Here is a 23,194-nt window from a genome sequence, read left to right as displayed (position 1 = left end):
CATGTCTTTCTTGTACTGTCTTGGTAAGGCTTACCTCTGAGGTTTTTGTTTGATTTCCTAAGTTTTTCAGTTCCAGTTTTACACAGTCCAAGTTTTCTTTCTAGCTCGACTTTCATGTTTCAAATGTTCCACAGGCTTAATTGTTTATTCATGTTCTCTTTGCAGTCCTTGAGTATATTCTTTTCTTTTCTTTTTTTTTGTTTTGTTTTCTTGAGACAGGGTTTCTCTGTGTAGCTTTGGAGCCTGTCCTGGAACTTGCTATGTAGACCAGGCTGGCCTCAAACTCAGAGATCCACCTGCCTCTGCCTCCCGAGTGCTGAGATTAAAGGTTGTGCCACCAACACTCATCTCTTCATAATATCTACTTTGAACTCCTTGTCTTGTGCTTTGGCTAGACTGCATTCTGAGGCCTACTTTAATGGGGCTGCTGGGTCTGGTGGAGACAGGCTGTCTTTGCTATTAATGGCTGTATTTTTGGGCTGGTGTCTAAGCACAGCAGTTTAGGTTGATTGTGACTCTAGGTGTTCTTGTAGGGGCTTGTCTTGTTTGGATGGGCATTCCATTACTTGGCTTTACTTGGCTTTTCGGGATCTGAGAAAAGTGTGGTAGCTGTGAGTTGTCTAGCAGGAAGTACTTCAGAGTCCCCGAGAGATGTGGACACTAGTAAAGCTTGTTTCTGGGTACTGGGGGCTGGCATAAAGGAATGAGGATGGTCTGGTTTGAAAGGAGCTAACTGAAATGGTTCACAGGGTCTGCCATGAGGTTCACTTGAGTACCCCAGGAGTGGAGCCAGAGGTGGAGGACAGGTTCATGCAAGTAGTCTGATGCAGAGCTAGGGTTGAGACTAGAGAATTTGAAGTGGAAGACAGGAAGCAGAAAGAAGATCACCTACCTGATTCCCATGCCAGAGGGGTCAGTGTGATCCTGGGAGGGAGTGAGGGAGAAAGGCTTGGTCCCCAATAGTTCTGTGGGGTCCCCAGGAAATGGAGACAGAGAACAGACCCTGACAAGTGGTCTTCTACCAGACTGTGGATGAGACCGTTTTTCTTTCTTTCTTTTTCCACTCAAGAATGTGTCTTTATTGACGAATTTGTAAGAAAAAAGGATGGACCCTCCATAAAAAGAGATGTTGCCTCCAAACAGCAGGGAGGAATGAGACCTGGGTAGCTTCCTAGAAGCCGGTGCTTCCAGCATGACTGGCTTCCGTGGCCTGGTAAGACCTCAGTGTGTCACTACAGCCAACAATTCCTACCCACCCCTTCCCAGCGTTCTCCCTCCCCTACAGCCCAAGGCTCCCAGCAGCCATTTGTCAACGGGGTCGTGACAGTTCAGTGTGAGATGTGTCAGGCTCGGCTCCTCATGGGGTCAAAGTGGGTTTTGCTTTGGAAAATTCACAGGAAGGTAAAATGGTTTGAACTCTCTTAGTCCAGTCAAGGGCAGGTACCTCCTGCCCCTCTGAAGTGCCTTCTTGTAGGGCGAGCAGACTACCAGTCCGCTCTTTATTAGCATGGAGAATGGAAATAAGGTTAGAAGAATATGTAACTTCGGCTTCAAAGTCACTGAGTTCCAGGGCAGAGGGAGCACCCACCTTGCTCATCCCTGCAGGTGCTGCTCCCCGCTGCCCCAAAGTCCTAGAGCTGCTTATTCTTCTCCAGCCCAGAGATTGTCTTCAATCCGCCTGGTGAACCTCATCCTGATTTCTGCCACACCATCTTCCTTCAGAGTGTCCTGGACACTCTTGGCCTCCACAGCCATCTGGACCATCTCCAAGGCTCCCCGCAGCACCCAACACAGGAGGTTCAAGTAAACAAGGGATGAGTGGCTATCGGGAAGTTCTACGAATTCCACCAATGGGTTATTTTCCAGGATGAGGGAGAATTCATCGCCAGCTGGGCTCCAGTTTGTGATATTTGAAGTGATGCCCAAGTACATCTTGAAATGCCACCTAAGCAATGACATCCAATTTCCCGAAAGTCATGACATCTTCCAACATTTGAGTGTGCCAAAAAATCTTCAATTAGTCAGACTCCAATGTTATTAATCCATTCCTTACAATGGACTTAGCCTCGTGTTACATGCAGGTTGAGTGATTTTTCTCCAGGTCAGCCAAGTTCTCAATCATGTCCTTGAGAAGTTTATAAAAGGTATCAATCATATAAGACGTCAATCGTATAAGCTCAGTTTCTTCCCTTCAATTTCATCCTGATGCTGTCTGGATAATTTCTGTAATCAGCCCACAGAAACAGTGGCTGGGGACTGAAGGCATGGCGCCCTCTAGAGTCAGGCTACAGCAGCATCAGCAGCATCAGCAGCATCAGCATCAACAGCAGCAGCAGCAGCAGCAGCAGCGCTGCCCGTCAGCGTCACTGGGACTGAGGCATGGCGCCCCCTGGAGCCAGGCTACAGCAGCAGCAGCGGCGGCGGCGGCAGAGGCGCCTGTCAACATCAGGTGATGCACTGTAACTCTTCAACTTGGGTCTGGTTTCCAGCTGATACAAAGCTGAAGTGGAGCAGAGAGAGGCTGACAGGGCGGAGTGTCAGATAACACCTGCTGGATGCTTATCAGTGTTTAAACAAGGGTGAGCCTGTGGGGCAGCTGCCACTCCGTGTAGGCGCTGCTCGGGAGCAAGATGGACCGGTTGAGCCCAGAGAAGGAAGACAGCATGTTCTCCAGCGTTTCTCTAGCAGACGACACAGGTGAGGAAGATATGGACAGATGCTCAGACAGCTCCGCGACTGTGGTAGTAGAAAATGTAACTTTTATTATCTTCATTACGATGTTAAAACATACTTGTTGGATAAGGTTTGAAAAACATATAGCTACAAATGTCAGTTTTTAATTAAGAGCAGGTTTTCATCTTCCTTTGAAATGAAATGATAGCCAAGGTTCCCATGGTTACATTAGATGGACTTTTAACAAAATAAATCAACAAACAAAAGTATAAAGTGTAGCACGAATAATAAAAACCCAGAGACAGATATTGGGGTTTGACCTGAAGATCTGAACAGTAAAACAGCCAGCGACTGGTTCTTACCTCTACCTCAGTCTGAAATGGCGATCCTGCCTCCAGGAATCTCAGAATGAGACTGAGCCTGGGAGCTGTCTCCTCCCATTTTATATTCCTCTCTAGGGCTGGGATTAAAGGCATGCCCACTACTGCCTGGTTTCTATGGCAAACCTTTGTGGCTACTGGGATTAAAGGTGTGTGTCACCACTGCCTGGTCTGGAAGGCTGACGCGTGGGGCTGCTTTACTCTCTGATCTCCAGGTGAGCTTTATTAAAACACAAATGAAATATCACTACAATAACATGTTCATTTCCTAGTTCAGAAAACAAGACCTCAAAGTTGTTGCTAAATCTATGACAGTGTTAACATTCTTTTGTTCATTTCTTCTCTACTTTATCAAATAGTTTTTATTATTTCTGAAAAATGACCTAGAAAGAGCTTTAAGACCTGTGTCAGGAATGTTTAGCTTTAATCAAGGACGACGTCTGCCGAATTTCACATGTGAGAAGGGAACCCAGAACTGTGACTCATGCGACATCTCAGAGAAGAGAAACGTCGCTGAACTGTGAACTGCTGGAGCTCTCCAGATCCACAAGCCCGCAAGTGTGTGTGCGCGCGTGTGTGTCTATGTGCGGGTGCGTGCATGTGTGTGCATGCCCGTGTTTGCGAGTGCATGTGTGTGTGAGTGCATGCGTGCCTGCATGTGTACCTGCATGTGTGTATGCATGTGTGAGAGCATGTGTGTGTGCATGTGTGCATGCATGTGATGCATGTGCATGTGTGTGTGTGTGTGCCCTTATGCTCCTGTGTTTGTGTGATGGTTTTCTGCCTAAGTCCCTGTAGCACGGTCACTGTAAGAAGCCAGCATGACTGCAGCTAAGCCTTGGGGGTCACTGACTGACTGGCACGGGAACGAAGCATGAATACTTGATGTCACTTGCTCTTTCACACAGCCAAGCTTCTTCTCTACTTTCTCCCTGAATACTCAGATTCAAAATGTGTCTTTCTGACATGCAGTCAGCGGGTTAGTTAATGCAGACTGCCAGTGGGTTGCAGGGGAGGCCTGCTATAAACATGCTGGGACGCTATGAGAGCAAAAGTACAAGGAGCAGGGCCGACGGCCGACTGGGGTGCTGCTCCCTGCCCTTCACAGGGCTGAGACACAGTGAAGGAAACAAAGACAGAGGGATGCCTGCTTCTTGGCTCCCAGAAGTCTGGATGACAGGGATGGCTCATGCCAAATCCTGTATTCTCTGGTCCGGGCAGCTGCTTTGGAGAGCCTGGATACAGCCGGCCACACTTTTCTATGCATTGTGAAGTGGGCTGAGAGAAGGGAGAATTTCTGAACCTCCCCCCCCTTTATTTATCTGCTCAGCCACACTCTATTATAAACAAATAAGAATATTACATAAATATGTTAAAAACTTCAGCCCCTTATAGTGTTTTATGATGAGAACACTAAAAATCCACCCACTTGGTAATTTGGAGCCTGCTGTTATGAGCTACAGTCAGCATGATCTTCATCCTGAATTTATTTATCCACTACTTACTATTATCTTTTACCTTTTAACTAGCATCTCCCCTGACCTTCTTGGCTCCTAGCCTCTATTAACACCCATTTCTGTTTCCTGTTCCAGCAAGCTTGGCATTCATAGGTTCCCTCTGTTCCCTTTCTGTGTCTGACGTATTTCACTCAACCCGACGACTCCCAAGCTCAGTCTTGTTCACACAGCTGGTGGAATCTCCTTCCTGTCTAAGGCTGGACACTATTTCATTATGAATGTGTGCCACCTTAATTCCTTCGGCTGTCAGCAGGCCTGGGTGTTAATCTGTTCTCCCTCTCTCAGATGGGTGTCCAGTTGTCTCCTCACTTCTTCTGTCACCCACTTCCAGGTGGCCACAACACCAACCTTTCAGCTGTTGCCACAGGCCAACTCTTACACTTCTCTCCTGTCATCTGCCCCCTCTATCACCTCCCGATTGGCTGAAGTTCAACACACTGAGTTGTTCCTCAGTTTCTCTTCCCTGGCTCCACCTGCCCCTTTGACGGCAGAAGTCACAAAATAATTCCACACTAATTCAGCATTATGAATAATAAAGGGTTATTTATTTAGGGGAGAGTTACAGATCATGGTCCTACATAACAGTCCTCTGCACAAATGGGGAACAGGAACAGAGTCTAACAGCCAGAAGTGAGAGCCGGAAGCAAGAGAGCAAGCACAGGCTTTACAGCTACATTTACAGTATAAGAGACCATGCCCAAGTGGGCTGGTATCTTAAAGGCTATTGGCTGAAGGAGCAGAATATGCTCCCACAGCACCCTCTCCTTTTGTTTAAATAAGAGAGTTCCAAACCAAATGCAAAACTATATAGACTAGGAACAGATATCAAGTATAAGATTAGAGTCTTGTATTGGAAATGGCTTGGCTAAACCATAAGAGGACGGTAACTATGACTATCTAATCTTCAACCCAATTGAAGGCCTGAGAAGGAAGATAGTATTACTTGAGTAGGCAGGAAGTACAATCAAGCAGCTTCCAAATTATATAGTAGATGACAGAGATAACTGGCTGCCTGATCACCCAAAGTCTCGTTTGCAGTGTCAAAGCAACCAACTTTGGCTAAGGCTTAGAATAACTGCTAGACCATTTTCAGAGGCAGGAAAGATTTCAAAACTGTCTTACCTTTCTTGGCAAAATTTGACAGTCTTTTTTCTTGTATCTTGCTTGTCCAGTCTGGACATTGTGCACTTTGTCAGTGGCCGAGGCATGGGCAGTTTCTTGCCCAAAGGCCAGTTGTGCCAAGAAGAAGACAAACTCCAAGTGGAGTGTCTTTGGTGCTCAACACTCTCTTGAGAATAGATTGGTACTACCAGGAGCAATCGTGTCTCACGTTAACAGAATCCTAAGCTATTTAAACGCCATGTTCTACAGATCTTTGAAGAGGTTGAAGGTTACCTATCTATACAGAATACAGTCTCTATTTATCTAAATAACCTTATTAGTCTGACTAAAAGTATAACAAACATGAATGACTATTGACCTATAATATTTAATACCTATATAACTTAAAGATTAAGACTTCAGATCAGAATATTAATCTTTAAACAACTGTACAGTAAAGGAGGACAATGACATCAAAATGTAAGCAATGTATTAGTTGGTTGCTTCAACACTGCAAATGAGACTTTGGGTGATTGCTCAGGTAGCCAATTGTCTTCATCATATACTGCTTGCTTTGGAAGCTGCTTAATTGCACTTACTGCCTACTCAGGTAATATCATCTCCCTTTTCAGACCTTCAATTGGGTTGAAGATTAGAGAGTCGTAGTTACCATCCTCTTATGGTTTAGCCAAGCTATTTCTAATGTTAGACTTTGGAATAGAATGTCTATTAAACATTTATCATGTGTTCCTTGCTTAATATTGTTTATGTTGCTTATAATTTTATACTTGATCTCTTCTCCTATTGTATATAGTTTTGTATTGGGTTTGGATCACTCTTATTTATACAAAAGGGGGAGGTGATGGGGAATCTTTTTCAACCAATTATCTTTAAGAGGTGGGACCAAGTTAGGGTGTGGTTTTCTAGGACCCAGAGAAAAATGGCAAGTGGTCCAGGTGCCCTCTCTCTGTGTGGTTCCCTTGTAGCACATCTGAGCTTGGACTTCTCATTCCTATGTCACTGAGTTTTCCCTTATAATAAATAAGATATAATTGTTTTATCTTTTAGCTAGTCTGGTTATTTCCCAAATCAGGCTAACTTCTACATGGATAAATGGATGGATGGATGGATGGGTAGAGGAATGAATGGATGGGTGGGTGGATGGGTAGATGGATGGATGGATGATGGATGGATGGATGATGGATGGATGGATGGATGATGGATGGATGGATGGATGATGGATGATGGATGGATGGATGGATGATGGATGATGGATGGATGGATGGATGGATGATGGATGGATGGATGGATGGATGATGGATGATGGATGGATGGATGGATGATGGATGGATGGATAATGGATGATGGATGGATGGATGGATGATGGATGGATGATGGATGGATGGATGGGTGGGTGGATGGGTGGATGGATGGAATGTAGAAAGAGAATAGGTAGCTAGGTGATAGACTGATGGCTGGCTGGCTGGCTGGGTGGGTGGGTGGGTGGGTAGTGGGTGAAATGTAGATAGATGATAGATAGATAGATAGATAGATAGATAGATAGATAGATAGATAGATTTAAGCTATGAAATTTGAAGTGTTCTTTGGCAGATACATCCCACACCAGAAGAATCAAGGACAAAGGAAGTTGAAGGTCACTGCTATTCCTGGGGAGGGCTCCAGCATTCCCGTAGGCTAAAGAAGAAACGAACCTGACCTATTTTCAAATGGGAGAAGGGAAGGGAGCAGCATAAAACCTTCCCAGGAAAGACCCTTGACCTAGCCTTAAATTACTTATTAGTGGCACTGATGGAGTCAAGGGAAGTTGTAGAGAGGCATGTACAAGTCCACCAGCACCTACTGTACATACATGACAGCATACATGATGGAGGATGAAGAGCACTGTCTCCTGACCGCCAGCAAGGAAGCAGCTTGCACTAAGCACGCACTGAGTTCACATGCCAGGCCATTAACCATCACAGCAGCATAATGTCTGAGCATGTGTCAGTTTTCACTGTTCAGTCATGTGCCTCAATGCATGCAATGACGGCAGGCTCAACTGGATGCAGAGGATGCAGCTCAGTGGGCAGAGTGCATGAGCAGATATGAACCCTGGGCTCAAGTTCCAGCAGCACATAAGCCCAGTGTTACAGGCCAAAACCCTGGTACTTAGGTGGAGGACAAAGAACTAGTGAGCTACATGAGATCCTGACTCCAAAAAAGAAGAGAGGAGGAAGAAGGAAGAAAGGAAAGAGGGAGGGGAAAAAAGGGAAGAGAAGTTAGGAAGGAAGAAAAAAAATCCCATGTTGAATTCCCAGTATTTGGACACAAGACTTTAAAGAGAAAATAAAGTGAAAACGTGTTTTTTAGAGGGGATGAATGCTAACGCACCAAGGTGTCCTGGATACGCTAAGAGCAAGCCAAGACGTGGGTCCTCTTGCACTGCTCTAACAGATTTCCCAAGTCTGGGTAACAAACAAACATTTGTCTTCACGGCTCTGGAGGGTTGGAAGCCCAGGGTCAAAGAGCCAACCAACAGAGCAGGTATGGGGGTGAGGCAAACAACAGAGCTGGAAAGGGGGTGGAACAAACCAACAGCTGGAAAGGGGGTGGAGCAAACCAACAGAGCGGGGAAAGGGGGTGGAGCAAACAACAGAGCTGGAAAGGGGGTGGAGCAAACCAACAGAACTCACCCTTTCACCAGGAGCCACTGATATTTAATCCCACTTAGAGGTCCCCCTCTCAACAATGTCACACTGAGGTCACTTCGAATACACTGACCTGGGAGAGCACATCTAAAATATTACCCAAAGGCCCTTGTGGCTGAAAGACCAGCCAGGCAGTTGGGAGTTGGTAACTCTAGTGGGGCCTATTGGGATCTTTGGATCATTCGGTATATGTCCTCCACGATGACTGTGGGATCATCACCTTGGCCTCTGTTTCCATCCCAGGCCTGGGACAGTTTATTGTGCTACCTCCACCATGACACACTGTGCCACCACAAGTCCAAAGCAATGAAACCAACTCATAATGGACTAAAGTCTTCAAAACGCTGAGCCAAATGTATCTTTTCACTTCATAAGTTGACAGCACAGGCATTTGTTACAGCAACAGAAAACTAGCACAGAGATTCTAGAGATCTGCATCTGCAGAAGAGGAATCCCATACTGCCAACAACTGGACCTCAGATTCCTGGAGCCGAAGGGTGAGGCGATGAAGTTCTGCCAAGCCAATCTGGCGAGGGTGCTTTGCTTTGACTAATACAAGTGCTCCATGCCACAGCTCAGAGACAGTAATCTGAGCGAAGTAACAGAGCTGGCTATGGCGACTGGAATTGAATCCAGGCCAAAATATGAATAACTCTAGCCAATTTAAGTACTCTGCCTGGCATAAATTAAGTGCTCAATGAATACTGGCTATATTGTTTAATTATGCCATGTGACAGAGGTTAATCACAGGACACAGTCATAACTAGTGCTATAAGATCACTGTGATAGAGGCTAGACTGCCTATGTGCCGTGATAAACAAATACTACTGTATTGGCAATATGATAAACTGGAAATGAGCGCAGAGCAAGAAATGGGTGTCCCTGACGGACCATTCATGCTGTAACCCAAATGACATGCAGCCGAGGCAGTGAGAGCAAGAACGCAGAGGGCTGGCGATTATTGAGCATGCTGTCTCCAAATTCTTAGGGAAGCAAGCTCTAAAGCTTGCCTCTCATTTATACCACAATTTTTTGTTTTGTTTTGAGACAATCTCACTCGTAGACGTGGATGGCCTGCAAATCACTATATAGACATAGACCAAGATGACCGTGAACACACAGAGTTTAAAATTTTAAAGTGTGAAAACAAGCCCCTAATTGTTTCCTCTTATCTGAGAGTGATAATATTACAAGTCATGATTAAAAAGATTAACTTTTGACCCAAGAAACTATGGAGGAACTACCTCGTAAAACCCTGTCCCAAAAAAGCAAAGCAAATAAATGCTTTTTAAAACAAAAACAAGAGACTGAATAGGTGACTCAGTAGGTAAGAGAATTCGAGTGCATTCTGTTCTTGCAGAGAATCCAAGATGAGTTTTTAGCACCCACAAAAGGTGGCTCACAACCACCTGTCACTCCAGCTCCAGGGGATCCAGTGCCCTCTTCTGGCCTCCTTGGGCTCCTGTACTCATAAGCACATACCTACACACAGACACATACACATAGTTGAAAATAAAATAAACTGAGCCAGGCATGGTGGCACATACCTTTAATCTTGGAACTCAGGAATAGGAGCAGACAGAACTATGTGCTCATGAGGCAAGCCTGGTTGACCTAGCAGTTCTAGGCCACTTAGTTATAGAGTCAGCTCCTGTCTCAATGATGGTGGTGGTGGTGGTGGCCATTATGAAGATGATGAAATAAATCTTTTAAGAATCAAAAAACAAAAAATTGGAAAGTCTCAGTGTGTAACAATAGAAAACTAAGAACTGTTATAGCTAGACTGTGTATAATTTTACAAAGTTAAATATGTTTTTTTAAAATAATCACATACTGGTTTTGTTTTGCTTTAGCTTTGTTTTTTCTTTTTTTGAGACAGGATTTCTCTGTGTAGCCTTGGTTGTCCTGGAACTTTGTAGACCAGGATGGCCTTGAACTCATGGAGAGCCACCTGTCTCTGCCTCCCAAGTACTAGGATTAAGGGTGAGCACTAGCATTGCCCAGTAATCACACACTGTCAATGAAGAAAACTTAAGAAATAGCAAGGACACTATAAGATTGACTTTGCAAATGTCAAATCTATATAGATAGAGGAAACCCTTAGTGAAGGTGGAAGTCACAAAATAATCCCACACCAGTTCAGAACTATAAATAATAAAGGGTTACTTATTTAAGGGAAACTTACAGATCACTGTCCTAGATAACAGTCCTCTGTGTGAACAGGAACACAGTCTAGCAGCCAGAAGTGAAAGCCAGAAGCAAGAGAGCAAGCACACATTTTATAGCTGCATTTACAGTACAAGAGACCATGCCCAAGTGGGCTGGTATCTTAAATGCTATTGGCTGAAGGAGTGGAATGTGCTCCCACAGCACCTTAGAAATACAAACAGCAGCTGCCAGGTAGGAATCACACACAAGTAACATAACTCAAGGCTGAGCCCTCCTAGGAGAGCCAGGCTACCCCCTAGCAACTTGTTCAGAGCACAGTTGCAAATTCTAATCTGCACTTGCTGCAATGTTCTACAGTGACAGCTTAAGTAGTCACCTTTGTGATTTGTGGGGTACAAATGAGTCACAGAGTATTCATGTGATTAGAAACTGTATCTTAGGGGCTGGGGATATGGCTCAGTGTTTAAGAGCACTGGCTGCTCTTCCAGAGGTCCTGAGTTCAATTCCCAGCAAACACATGGTGGCTCAAAACCATCTGGAATGATATCTGGCGCCCTCTTCTGGCCTGAAGGCATACATGGAGGCAGAATGTCGTATACATAGCAAATAAATAAATTAAAAAAGAAACTGTATCTTATTGGATTTATTGTTAATGAATCATCCTTACTTAGCATACTTGGCAAATAGGATAAGAATTCTCCTGATGCTTTTAGGAGCTTTGCCCCTTTAGTCTTGGCCAGGTCCGGATGATGAGCTGAGCTGGTTTAGGAGTGACTGATAAAGGTTTCCCCAGGAGCTTCTTACCGGTGCTGACCTGCTCGCAAGAGCATTGCAAGAGGAAGATACAAACGACTTGTCATGCTTAAATCATTCTTATCTCACATTCTCCTTGTGAAAGACCCCCAGTGTGGGGAAGACTCTTACTCAAGTCTCGGGATAACACAACCCCCCCCCCCCCAGTAACTCACGAGAGACCGTCCTTGCTGCAATCACATGAGTTTTAATGAGATGAGACGGGAACCAGTGCACTGGGGCCGAGACTCACAACCCACGCAGGGGAAGTGTTCGACCCCAAGTGGCCGGGAGCAGGAGTTTTTAAGGGAAGAAACCACAGCCCAGTGATCCAAAAGGGGCAGGGAGGGTGTAGAAAATTCCGAGAATACCAATGATAATCACAAGGGGAAACTCCCTGTTTTTCAAGATCATTCTCAAGATTACAATCTAACTTTATCTTCAGCTAGTTCCTGAAACACTGAACCGGCTAATCCTAGATTTCTGATTCTTCTCTTCCTGCTTAGATTTTTGGCTATTTTCTTCCTGCTGGGGGCGGAGGGGGAAACCTGAATTTATCCATGGCTTTCTTTGGGGAGACCTGGATTTATCCAGGTCTTTCACTTGGACTCTGAGTTTAAAAGTTAGTTATTGGAGTTTTATAACTTATGTATTTCTTATTAGTTACCAAGTAAGTCAATCAAATATGAAAATAAAATTTAAGTCCACAGCCCCTTTTAGCTTGTTTTTCTATTTGAGTCTTACACAAAGAACACACTAGTATGATTAAGAAGTCTGAGAAAGAGCCAGAATGGGGGCATATGCTACTGCTGAAGCTGGGGAAAGAGGTTCTCTTGAACCTAAGAGTTTAAGGACAGCCTGGGAAACATGGGGAGACCTTCTGCTGTTGGACTCTAGCGTCCAGACACCGAGGAGGAGTCACCCCCAGAGACCATCTCTCACACCACAGCCGATGCAAAAGCATGAGGATTTTATTAATTCTGTCATGACAGGGTCCCTCAGCATTCGGGAAGCTGAGAGACCCCGACTAGCTGGTACAGGCCATTTTTAAAGGAGAAGGCCATAGAAGCAAGGGGGGGGTTGTGATTGGCTTATTCAAAAGGGCTATTACCAATAATTGGCTGGAGAGCTGTTGCCAGATCAGATGAGGTAAGAGGTCATTTTGACCCCGTTTCCCAGGGGACTGAATCAAAACATACGTATATGGGTAATTGTTCAGAAACTGAGTACATGCATGTGTAGCTGTTAGGTCCTTGGTTCCCAGGGGAGGATGGGAAGCACCAAGGCACAGAGGCTGAGAGGGTTCAGAATTGTCAGAAATGGCTTCAGAATTGTCTTAAAGTCTTACATTGCCCCCAACCCCCCAAAACCTTAAAGTCAAGAAAGTCTTATTTGTTCTTCTTTCCCCTGTCCCCCTCTCTTTCCCCTTCCCACTCTCTTTTTTCAGTTAGGTTTCTCTGGATAGCTCTAGCTATCCGCAACTCACTCTGTGGACCAGATTGGCCCTGAACACAGAATCTGCCTGCCTCTGCCTCCCCAGTGCCCAGAGTAAAGGTATGGGCCTCCAGAGTCCAGCTGTCTTCTATGTTCTTGAAAGCACAGGCATTTTCTGAGCTACCAGCCCATGTTTTCTGAAAACCTAAACAAGCAACAAAGCACAAAGTTACCAAAGGGCAGAATAAACCACAAACCTGTTTGCAATCCCCTGGGAAACAAGCTTGTAGACCTTGTTTGGTTTTTTCAGGAGTCGAGTGTTAAAAATGAACCGCTGAAGACTACGGGTGACAATAACACAGACCAGGCTCAGCACAGGCCTCTGTTCCCACCACCAAGCTTTGACGTAAAGCAAGGAGGTTAAAAGCCACACACTTGATAAGGGGAACACAAGAGTTACAGGACTTTGGCTGCAACACTAGCAGTGTGTTAGAACACAGCCACTTCGCCTGTTTGTAGCATTAAACACAATTTACTAAAAACAGTCCTTAGAACAGATGGGACAGCATGCCCATGTGCTATGACAGCTTAAGAACCTCCTGTGTGTGTGTGTGTGTGTCCCCAACACTTTTGTTTTGTTGGTTTTCAGGCTGTTTTGGTGTCCTTTGAGAACAGGATGGGGGTGGGAACACAACCCTAATGCTTTCTGGGAAGAGAAGAAGAAAGAAGAGATTACCAACCTAAAAACCAATATCAAAGATTTAGGAGAGTAAGACCACCGGGCCTCCATAACCACACCCTCCCCCACCCCACCAGTCTGTCTTGTTGATACCTTTAGTCCCAGCACTAGGGAGGCAGAGGCAAGTAGATCTCTGTGAGTTTGAGGCCAACCTGGTCTACATAGCGAGTTCCAGGACAGCCTAGGCTACAGTGGGAAACCCTGTATCAAAAAACCAAAAACAAAAGAGATTCTCATCTGAATTAAATGAATTCATTTCCAAAGACATGTGTATGTTTATCAAATAAATGACATCTAAGTTCAAATAAACAAAAACCCCTTTATTAAGAGTATGACTAGCTAGGCTGGAGAAATGGCTCAGAGGTTAAAAGTACTTACTTTCTTCCAGAGTCATGAGTTTAATTTCCAGCAATCACATGGTGGCTCAAACCATGTGTAATGAGACCTGGTGCCCTCTTCTGGCCCGTAGGCATGCCTATGCAGGCAGAACAGTGTATACATAATAAATAAATAAAATCTTATTTTTGTTGTTGTTGTTGTTGAGACAGGATTTCTCTGTAGCTTTGGAGACTGTCCTGAAACTAGCTCTTGTAGACCAGGCTGGCCTCGAACTCAGAGATCCTCTCCTGTGTGCTGGGATTAAAGGCATGCGCCACCACCGTCTGGTTCATAATAACTAAATAAAATATTTTTAAAAAAGAGTATGAATAGCTGAATGATGATGGCATATGCATTTAATCCCAGCACACAGGAGACAGAGGCAGGCAGATCTTTGAGTTGGAAGCCAACCTGGTCTACAGATTGAGTTCTAGGATAGCCAGGGCGACACAGGGAAATCCTGTCTCCATGAATATTTGACTAAATATTCAGTCAAAGCTGAGATGAATCCTCATGCCAAGTGTACAGCTCTCTCTCTCTCTCTCTCTCTCTCTCTCTCTCTCTCTCTCTCTCTCTCACACACACACACACACACACACATACACACACACACACACACACAGGCATACTTAAACACCTGCACACACACACACGCACATACTTAAACACATGCATACACTTAAACGCATGCACACTTAATAATATAATCAAATAATAAAAGTAAAATATTTGTAAAAAGTACATAGACTGAAAGTATCTTAAAGTATTTTACTCTTTGCTAAGGGAAATCTAGCTTATTGTCTCTATAGGAAGTAAAGGATTGGAGGGCAATTCCCTTAAGTCTATGAGGTCAGCCCCTTTCCTGTAGCCAAGTCTGCACCTAGTCTGCTGGTCTCTTCCTGGCCATAGGCCCCACCCATGCCTCTGTCTTTCCATTCCTTTGTCAGACACAGGGAACTTTGGAATGGAGTGTCCTGAGGGTGGGAGATGGTCTCGGTTATTTGGTAGCATCTTCCCTGTCCGCAGTGAACTGACTGTCTCTTCAGTTGACTCAGGAGAGCAGACAGGACACTACTCTTTCTTGGGCTCCCAAGTTCAAACCCCATGACCTTGGATTTTCTTCCTCATTGCAGTAGGTCGAACCTTAATTCCTTTGATTGACAGCCACAAACTTGCTAACTGCGTGCCCTAGGTTTGTGCTGCAATTGCTCTGGACAAAACAAAACAAGAACCTCTCTGTTGTCTCTCTCAAAGCAAAATAAAGCCAAACAAACCCAAATGTGGTCCTTATGTAAAAAGCCCTCAGTTTCACTTTCGAGTTAACATTTATTTATTCGTTTATCTGTCTATGGAGGTGGAGTGTGCCAGTGCACAAATGTGGAGGTCAGAGACAAGAAGGTGTGGAAGCTGGTTCTCTCCTTCACCCCGTCGGTCCCAGGCATGGAAATAAGGCCATCATGGATGGCAGCCAACGCCCTTTGTCCACGGAGCCCATTTGCCAGCTCCAAGTGTAGCGTTTCCCTGAGAAATGCAGTCATCTGTTCTTGGCTTATCACCCTTATCCGGAGCCAGCCGCTTCTATGAACCTATATTCGATAGGGGAGTCTAACCATAAACTCCACAATCCTGATCTCTGTATTGAATTCCATCCACTACTTATATCAGAAAGTGCTTAACAAATGTATGTGAAATGTGGTAATACGCGCCCTCTGGTGGACACTGAGAAATATGCAAGGCATTTTCAGTTGTCAAATGGCAGGGCCTTGCATTGGAGCACAAGGGTGGTAAACAGCCTCCTGTATGCAGAACACTTATGCCATAAAATATGCCAGTGGCTTGGGCTGGATTCTGGCAAGAGTCCCAGCAGCATTCTTTTCTGCTGGAGCGTTCCTAGTCTCTGGTCCCATCCTTGCTACTGTGCAGTGCTGTCCCAGGCCTTATTTGCTCATGGGATGAGCTTGAGTCCCCATGGCCCTGGATCTACCTAGCGCAGACCGTTTGTGAGAGGAGCAACAGTGGCGTTCATCGATGGACGAAGCGAAACGCTGTTCTCCGAGAGCTCACGTTCCAGGCGTCAGTTCTCACGTGTGGTCCTTCAGCCTCTGAAAGTCCCTAGAAAGCATCTCAGAGGCTGAGGTCAACACCATCTTCATACAAGATTGGGCAGTATTTGACATCTTCACGGATTCACATCTGCACTGGTGCGCTAGCGTGAATCCAGGCGGCTGTGCGCTGTACTCATCACCCACACACATCTGCAGGGGAATAAAGGCTGGACAGCATTCCACTAAAATTCTTTAGATGCCACTAAAGAAGCACAGAAGTTGCTGACTTTATTGTCTGCCTCTTTAGTGCACATTGTTCTGATACCCTAGGAGACAAAACTCGAACTACACATGAAATACTCTGCTACACACACAGTCTGAGGCTGATCTTGAACAAAAGTTACCAGATAAATTACTTCTTATACTTAATAATATTTAATATTTTTAGAGGAGAATAGGATATGATGCATTATCAAACCATCAGTGTGTCTTTTTTCTTTTTGAGAAAGGGTTTCTCTGTGTAGCCCTGGCTGTCTTAGAACTTTCCTTATAGATCAGGCTGGCATTAAACTCAGAATCTGCCCGCCAAGTGCTGGGGTTAAAGGCATGCGTCACCACTGCCGAGTTCACAATTCTAATCATATGTTTATATTATTTTATTATTTTACTCAATTAGTGTCTGAGTACAGTCACTGAAGATAAATTGACAATATTTCTGAAAACACTGGAAAAATTTCTGATGTTATATAATATCTATTACACAACACCAAAGGACAAAGCTTTGCTCTCAAATGGCTATTGGTGTGCAAAAGAGTTCCACAATAACCCAGAATGGAGTATTACAAAGGTTTATTTATATATTGTATGCATGCATGTTTCTACCTCTGCTGATGGCATTTCTCTTTATGTTTCCATTAGCTGCAAAGAGTCGTCTGGAAATTCTTTTAATTAATTCTTGACAATTTCATAAATGTAGATAATGTATTTTAATCCTTGTTACCTCTTCCTGTGTCCCTCCTATTTCCACTGAATTGTTTTCTTTTTAACTGATCCCACTTTGATGTCTTTATTTATTTATTTATTTATATGTTACACTGAGTTTGATTGGGTGGTCTGCTGTTAGTGTGGCCTGGGTTAGTTATCACAGCATCAGCAACTTACAAGTGGCTACGATAATGAAAATCATGTCCCTCCCTCTCACATCTGGAATTCCCATCACTTCCATCTGCCAATGTCATCAAACACATTCCCTGATTCTGAACCTCTTGGGGCCAAGAAATGGAGTTCTGATATACCAATTAAACATAAATTCCTCTCTTCCTATTTCCTTCAGCAGGGGGGCTGGTGAGATGACCTCCGAGTCTGTGTCACAATCACTGATTCCTTAGTCCTTGTCATAGCTGGTGCCCTGTTGCCGTGAAGACACACCATGACCATGGTAGCTCTTAGAAAAGAAAGCGTCGTAAGTACACAAGCTAAAACAACAGGAATTCCCATGTTGCTTGTACCAAGAACAAAATCCTAAGCTTCCCTAGGTCTTGTAACTCAGCAAGGCTTGGGAGTGGAAATACAGTGCCCAGTCACACTCTGCTTTAAAAGGTAAATACAGATGAGAAAAAAAGGTTAAAAAAAAAAGAAAAGAAAAGAAAAGAAAAGAAAAGAAAGCGTCTAACTGGGACTTCTTAAAGTTCAGAGGTTTAGTCTATTATCATCGTGGCAGGGAGCCTGGCAGAATGCAAGCAGACGTGGTGCTTGAGAAGTAGCTCAGAGTTCTCCATCTGGACTCACAGGTAGCAGAAAGAGAAGAAGCTGGGCTTGGCTTGGGCTTTTGAACCCTCAAAGCCCATTCCCAGTGATACATTTCCTCCAGCAAGGCCACACCTCCTAATCCTTTTAAATAGAACCCCTCTCTGTTGACTAAGCATCCAAATACCTGAGCCTATGGGGCCATTCTTACTCAGTCTACCACAGCCCTGTTGCTTGAAATGACACTGAATGGTCTACACATTATTTACTGATATGAAACCACTTTCAAATGCTATTTTCTTAATTATGAAAGCATACCATGTCCTTGAACCTTCAAAGCTACGAGCTGGATAAACCTCTATTCCTTATGAAGTTGGCTGCCTCCAGTATTCTGCCATGGTAACAGAAAACTGACTAGTGAAAACTCTCACAATTTACTAATAAAAGACAACCAATTAAAAACAGACAAAGGCGGCTTGGGATGCAGAGCGTCTGCTTTGTAACCTGAGTTTTGGGTTTGACTCCCGGTCCACAATAGCACAGGTCATGCTAGGTGACAAGCCTAGAGTCCCAGGTGTTCAACTCTCCAAAGCGGGGGCGGGGGGGGGGGGGGCACAAGCTCAGGGCCATTCACAGCAATGCTTTATCATTTATTAAAAAAAATAACTGTCTGAATAAACCTTTGTCCAATAGAGAAGACAGTCAAATAGCCAATACGTCCTGGCATGATTCTAGATACTATTGCTCATTAGAGAATTAGAAACTAACACCCCAGGAGCCATGAGGGAGGGCATGGTAATTCAGCATGTAAAGGGACATGTGGCCAAGGTTGGTGGCCTGGGTTTGGTCACTGGGACCCACATGGTGGAAAGAGGCGAGTGTTTACATAGACATGCATATAGATAAACAAAATGTAAAAATAAATCTTAAATCTACAATAAGATAGTACTTTATTCTACCAGGATACTTGTACACAAAATAAGCAAATTGCAAGTGTTGACCAGATATGGAGAAATAGAGCCCTTACAATATTGGTTAGCTGGATTATAAATAGTACGGACTCCTTGAAAACTATTTATTAGTACTTTAAAACCTTAAATGCAGAAGTGCCCTGTGAGCTATCCACTCAGTTCCTAGATAGTATCTAAAAGAATTGAAAACATACGTTCATAGAAACCTCGCATGTGACAGTTCACAAAGGCACCTGTTCACTGCGGTGGTTTGATGAGAATGCCCCCACAGACTCGAATATTTGCATGCTGGGAAAGATGAGGAGGCATGGGGGTGGGCTTTGAGATTTCAAAACTCATGCCAGGGCAATTCTCTCTCTCTCTCCTCTCCGCTCTCTCTCTCTCACTCCTCTCTCTCTCTCATCTCTCTCTCAGTCTCTCTCTCATCTCTCCCTGCCTCATCGATCTCTCTCCATCCCTCCCTCCTCTCCCTTCTCCCCTCCCTCTCCCACTCCCTCCCTCCCTCTCTCACCCCCTCTCTCTTGCTCTCCTGTGCTTCAGGATGTCAAGCACTCAGCTACTGCTACAACATCATACCTGTCTACTTCCTGCCTTCATTACACACTTGCCCTCTGAACTGTAAGCAAGTTCTCAATGAAATGCTTTCTCTTAGAAGTTACCTTGGTCATGGTGTCTCTTAATAGCAACAGAAGCATAACTAAGACATTCATAAAAGTCCCCAGACTGAAGCAAGCCAAATGTCTATAAGTGGATGGGTGAATAAGCATACTTCAGGGCATCACTATATGAAATATCGAGGAGTGAGAAATGCTATAGTACAGATGAACCTTGAATGTAGATTCTGAGTTTTAAAAAAGCAGACTTTTTTTTTTGCTATGGTGCAGTGGTGGTGCATGCCTTTAATTCCAGTTCTTGAGAAGTAGATGTAGGCAAATCTATGAGTTTGAAGCCAGCCTGGTCTACAGAGCAAGATCTAGGACATCCACGGACACCCAGAGAAACTCTGTCCCAGAGGGACCCACACAGTAAAAGGAGAGAACCGACTCTCAAAGTTGTCCTCTGATGTCTCCAGCTCCCCCAAATAAATGAATAAAAATAATAGAAGTGTTTTAAAACCTTAAATTGTATGCTTTAAAACTATGGGCTCCTGGAAATGGTAGTACAAGCCTCTAATGCCAGCACTCAGGAGGCAACAAAACCAACAACTATGGGATTATGTTATATGAAGTATATGCTAACATTAAATTTTAAAATTTATGTTTTTTATTGGTCTCCAATTTTTCAGTTTTATAAAGAAGAAAATGATGTTATAAATAGGCATTGCAATTTCTGGGGGAAAAGATGAAATCCTATAGAAAATACACATCCATTACTTGTGGGTTTCTGCTAAAGCCAAGAGTGTAAACTGTTAGATGAAGTGGTGTGGTGGTGTCTTACTTGTCAGCTGACAGACTCCAAAATCGCCTGGGAGAAGGACCTCTGGCATGCCTGTAGGGGTCATCCTGGTTTCCTCGAGATGGAAAGATCCCCCTCTGTGGATACCACCATTCCCTGGCTGTTGTTTTGGATTTAGAAAAGAACAAAGAGCTGAGCCAAGCGTGCTGACTTAGGGCTGCTGTTGCACTGATAGAACAGCACGGCCAAGCAAGCCGGGGAGGAAAGGGCTTACTCGTCAGCTTGATGTTCATCACTGAAGGAAGTCAGGACAGGAACTCAAGCAGGGCAGGAACCTGGAGGCAGAAGCTGATGCAGAGGCCATGGAGGAAGGTTGCTTACTGATTTGCTCTTCATGGCTTGCTCAGCCTACTTTCTTATAGAACCCAGGACCACCAGCTCAGGGATGGCCCCACCCACAATAGGCAGGGACCACCCACATAAATCATTAATTTAAAAAATGCCCTACAGGCTCGCATACAGTCAGATCTTATGGAGGCATTTTCTTTCTTTTCCTTTTTTATAACAATATTTTTATTGATTCTTTTGGGAATTTCATATCACGTACCCAAATCCCACTCATTTCCCAGTCCTTCCATACATGCTTCCACCCTTGTACCCCCCCACCAAAAAAGTATAATAAAATTAACAAACAACGACAAAAATCTTGCTAATCCCTCTGAACGACGGCCTGCTCCTCTCACAGCTGCGGCTTCTCTCCAGTTCTGCCTTGCACGGACCATTCTGCTCCTCTGTCTCTCCCACGTCTCATCACATACTTACTTGTGGCAGTGGCACTGGAAGCTGCAGTGTGTCGCACACGGTACCCTTTTGCGCAAACAGCTTTACTTGCAAAGGTTCATTGCAATGAGTTGTTGGTCTGGTTCAAGTCTCTGGCTTCTGCCACACCATCAGCACTGCCCCCTTGCCGAGATTCCTCCTGGACATCCCACTGCTGCCCTGAGTCCTGCAGATCCTGCAGCTGTGCTTCCACAGGATGGCTCCCTTCAGGTGCTCCAGAAGGTCACAGATGCGGGAGGTGTGGGGTGAGCCTGGGTAGTAGCTGAGTTGGTCAGCCCAGGCCTCTGCCAGGCCATGCTGCCAGTGTGGCAGTCAACAAGGGACAGGGACAGTTCTCCAGCACCCATGACACATGGGGTCAGCTCAACAGGGCCCTCACATGGCACCACCATGGCTTCGGGCAGCACCACAGTCCGCAGACATGCCCTAATGATCTGTAATGGTGACAGAGGTCATAGACACCAGCATAGCCTCTGTCTGCATCAGGTCTACCGACCCACTCGTGGCCCTCAGTGGCTGCACAGGCCCACACAGACCTCGGCCTCCTCGTGGTCTGCTTACAGCCACGTGCCCCACTCTCACCTCGGGTAGGAAAGCTCAAGGCCATCACCAAGTCACCAGTCAGTGGCACAGACCACTTACAGCCACGTGGATCTCAAACTTCATCACAGCCTGCGGCAGCAGCAAGATCCACAAACACCAACCTGGCTTCTGGTGGCAGCACAGACCACGGTGGTCCTTCCTGAGGTCCAGTCCAGGAAGTGACCCTTTCCTCATCTCAATGGAGGCATTTTCTCAATTGAGGTTCCCTCCTTTCAGGTGATTGTTGCCTGTGTCAGTGAAGCTGACGTAAACTAGTCAGCATGCACGTGATCATCTGTTCTTCACTCCTTCTCCTACTCCTTCTTTTTTGTTTTTTTTGAGACAGATTTTCTCTGTGTACTCTTGGTTGTAACTCTCTGTAGACCTCAAGCTCACAGAGATCCATCCAAGTTCTGGGATTAAAGGCGTGCTCCACCACTGCTCAGCACTCTTCTTGAGAACAAAAGAAAGAAAGAAAGAAAGAAAGAAAGAAAGAAAGAAAGAAAGAAAGAAAGAAAGAAGGAAAGAAAGAAAGAAGGAAAGGAAGAAAGGAAGGAAGGAAGGAAGGAAGGAATGAGGGAGGAAGGAGACGAAGGAAGGAAGAAGGAAGAAAGGAAACAAAAATCATTGTGTCAATATGTTTATTTATTTTGAAAAGGGACTCATGTATCCCAGGGTGACATAAAATTTACTATGATCTTGAATATCTGGTCCTTCTGCATCTACCCTCTGAATGGTGGGTGTATAGGTTTGTCCCACCACAATGTAGTTTTTGAGGTGCTGGGAGTCAAAGCCAAGGTGTGGTGTACACTATGCAAAGATACTTTAATAGGTTTTCTGCTCCCCCGTAATGGGTTTCCCCACCGATGCGCTAAGCCAGATCCAATCGAACTGAAAAAAGCATCGGCAAACAGGTTTGTCTGAGCAAAGCAACTCCTGGCAGACGATTCTCCAGTCCCGAAATCAAGGCTAGAGAAGCATGTCCAAACTGACAGCCAGGGAGATTCTAAGGTTGCAGGCCAGGGGTGAATGACATGCCCTGCCACAGTCTGAGTGTTTGTCCCAAGTATGGTCAAAAGGCTGAGTGCTTTAGGTGGAGACTTGGGAGGCTGGCAACTTCAGGGGAGGAAGCTGTTGCAGCTGCCCAGAATTAAGAACTGGGCTTTTCGGTGCCTTCCCTTTGTTTCGAGAGACAGGAATGGGCTTCTCAGACCGTGCAGGAGTGAGTTGAAAGGTTCCAATGGGAACATGCCAGAGCTTTTGGGGTATGTAGGCACCAGTTCTAATCTGGCTACTTCCTGTTTATAGTGATATTTTGTGTTTTAGTAAATAAAGCTTGACTAAAGATCAGAAGGGGAAAACTAAGCCACTAGAGGTCAGGAAGTGGTGGCACACAGCTTTAATCCCAGGAGCTGGGAGACAGTGGCAGATGAACCTCTGTGAGTTCAAGGCCACCCTGGGCTGCACAAGATTAATGCAGAAACAAATCCAGGTGGTATGATTCATACCTCACACTTTTAATCCCAGTACTAGGGAGTTATATACCTTTAACCCCAGCACTAGAGGGAATATAAATGGAAGGAGAGAGAGGCTCGGACTGCTTAGGTCTTTGCGGTCACCCAGCCTTGGTAGAGGTAAAACTTCTCTAGTGGTTTTGGTCGCTTTGCTTTTCTGGTTTTCAGGCGAAACTCCAATTTCTGTCTCTAGTTTTTTATTATTCGTGC

The 23,194-nt window shown here is 44.9% G+C and overlaps 1 pseudogene; it reads right to left on the bottom strand.

Annotated features, from left to right (window-relative positions):
- Positions 1–1,641: 1,641 nt before the first annotated feature.
- On the bottom strand, positions 1,642–2,266 carry LOC119802234 (annotated as a pseudogene).
- Between the last annotated feature and the right edge of the window lie 20,928 nt (positions 2,267–23,194).

This window comes from Arvicola amphibius, chromosome 15, assembly GCF_903992535.2.
Source record: "Arvicola amphibius chromosome 15, mArvAmp1.2, whole genome shotgun sequence".
NCBI lineage: Eukaryota > Metazoa > Chordata > Mammalia > Rodentia > Cricetidae > Arvicola > Arvicola amphibius.
The sequence above is the reverse complement of the archived record's forward strand: the minus strand, read 5'-3'. Positions and strand labels throughout refer to the sequence as shown.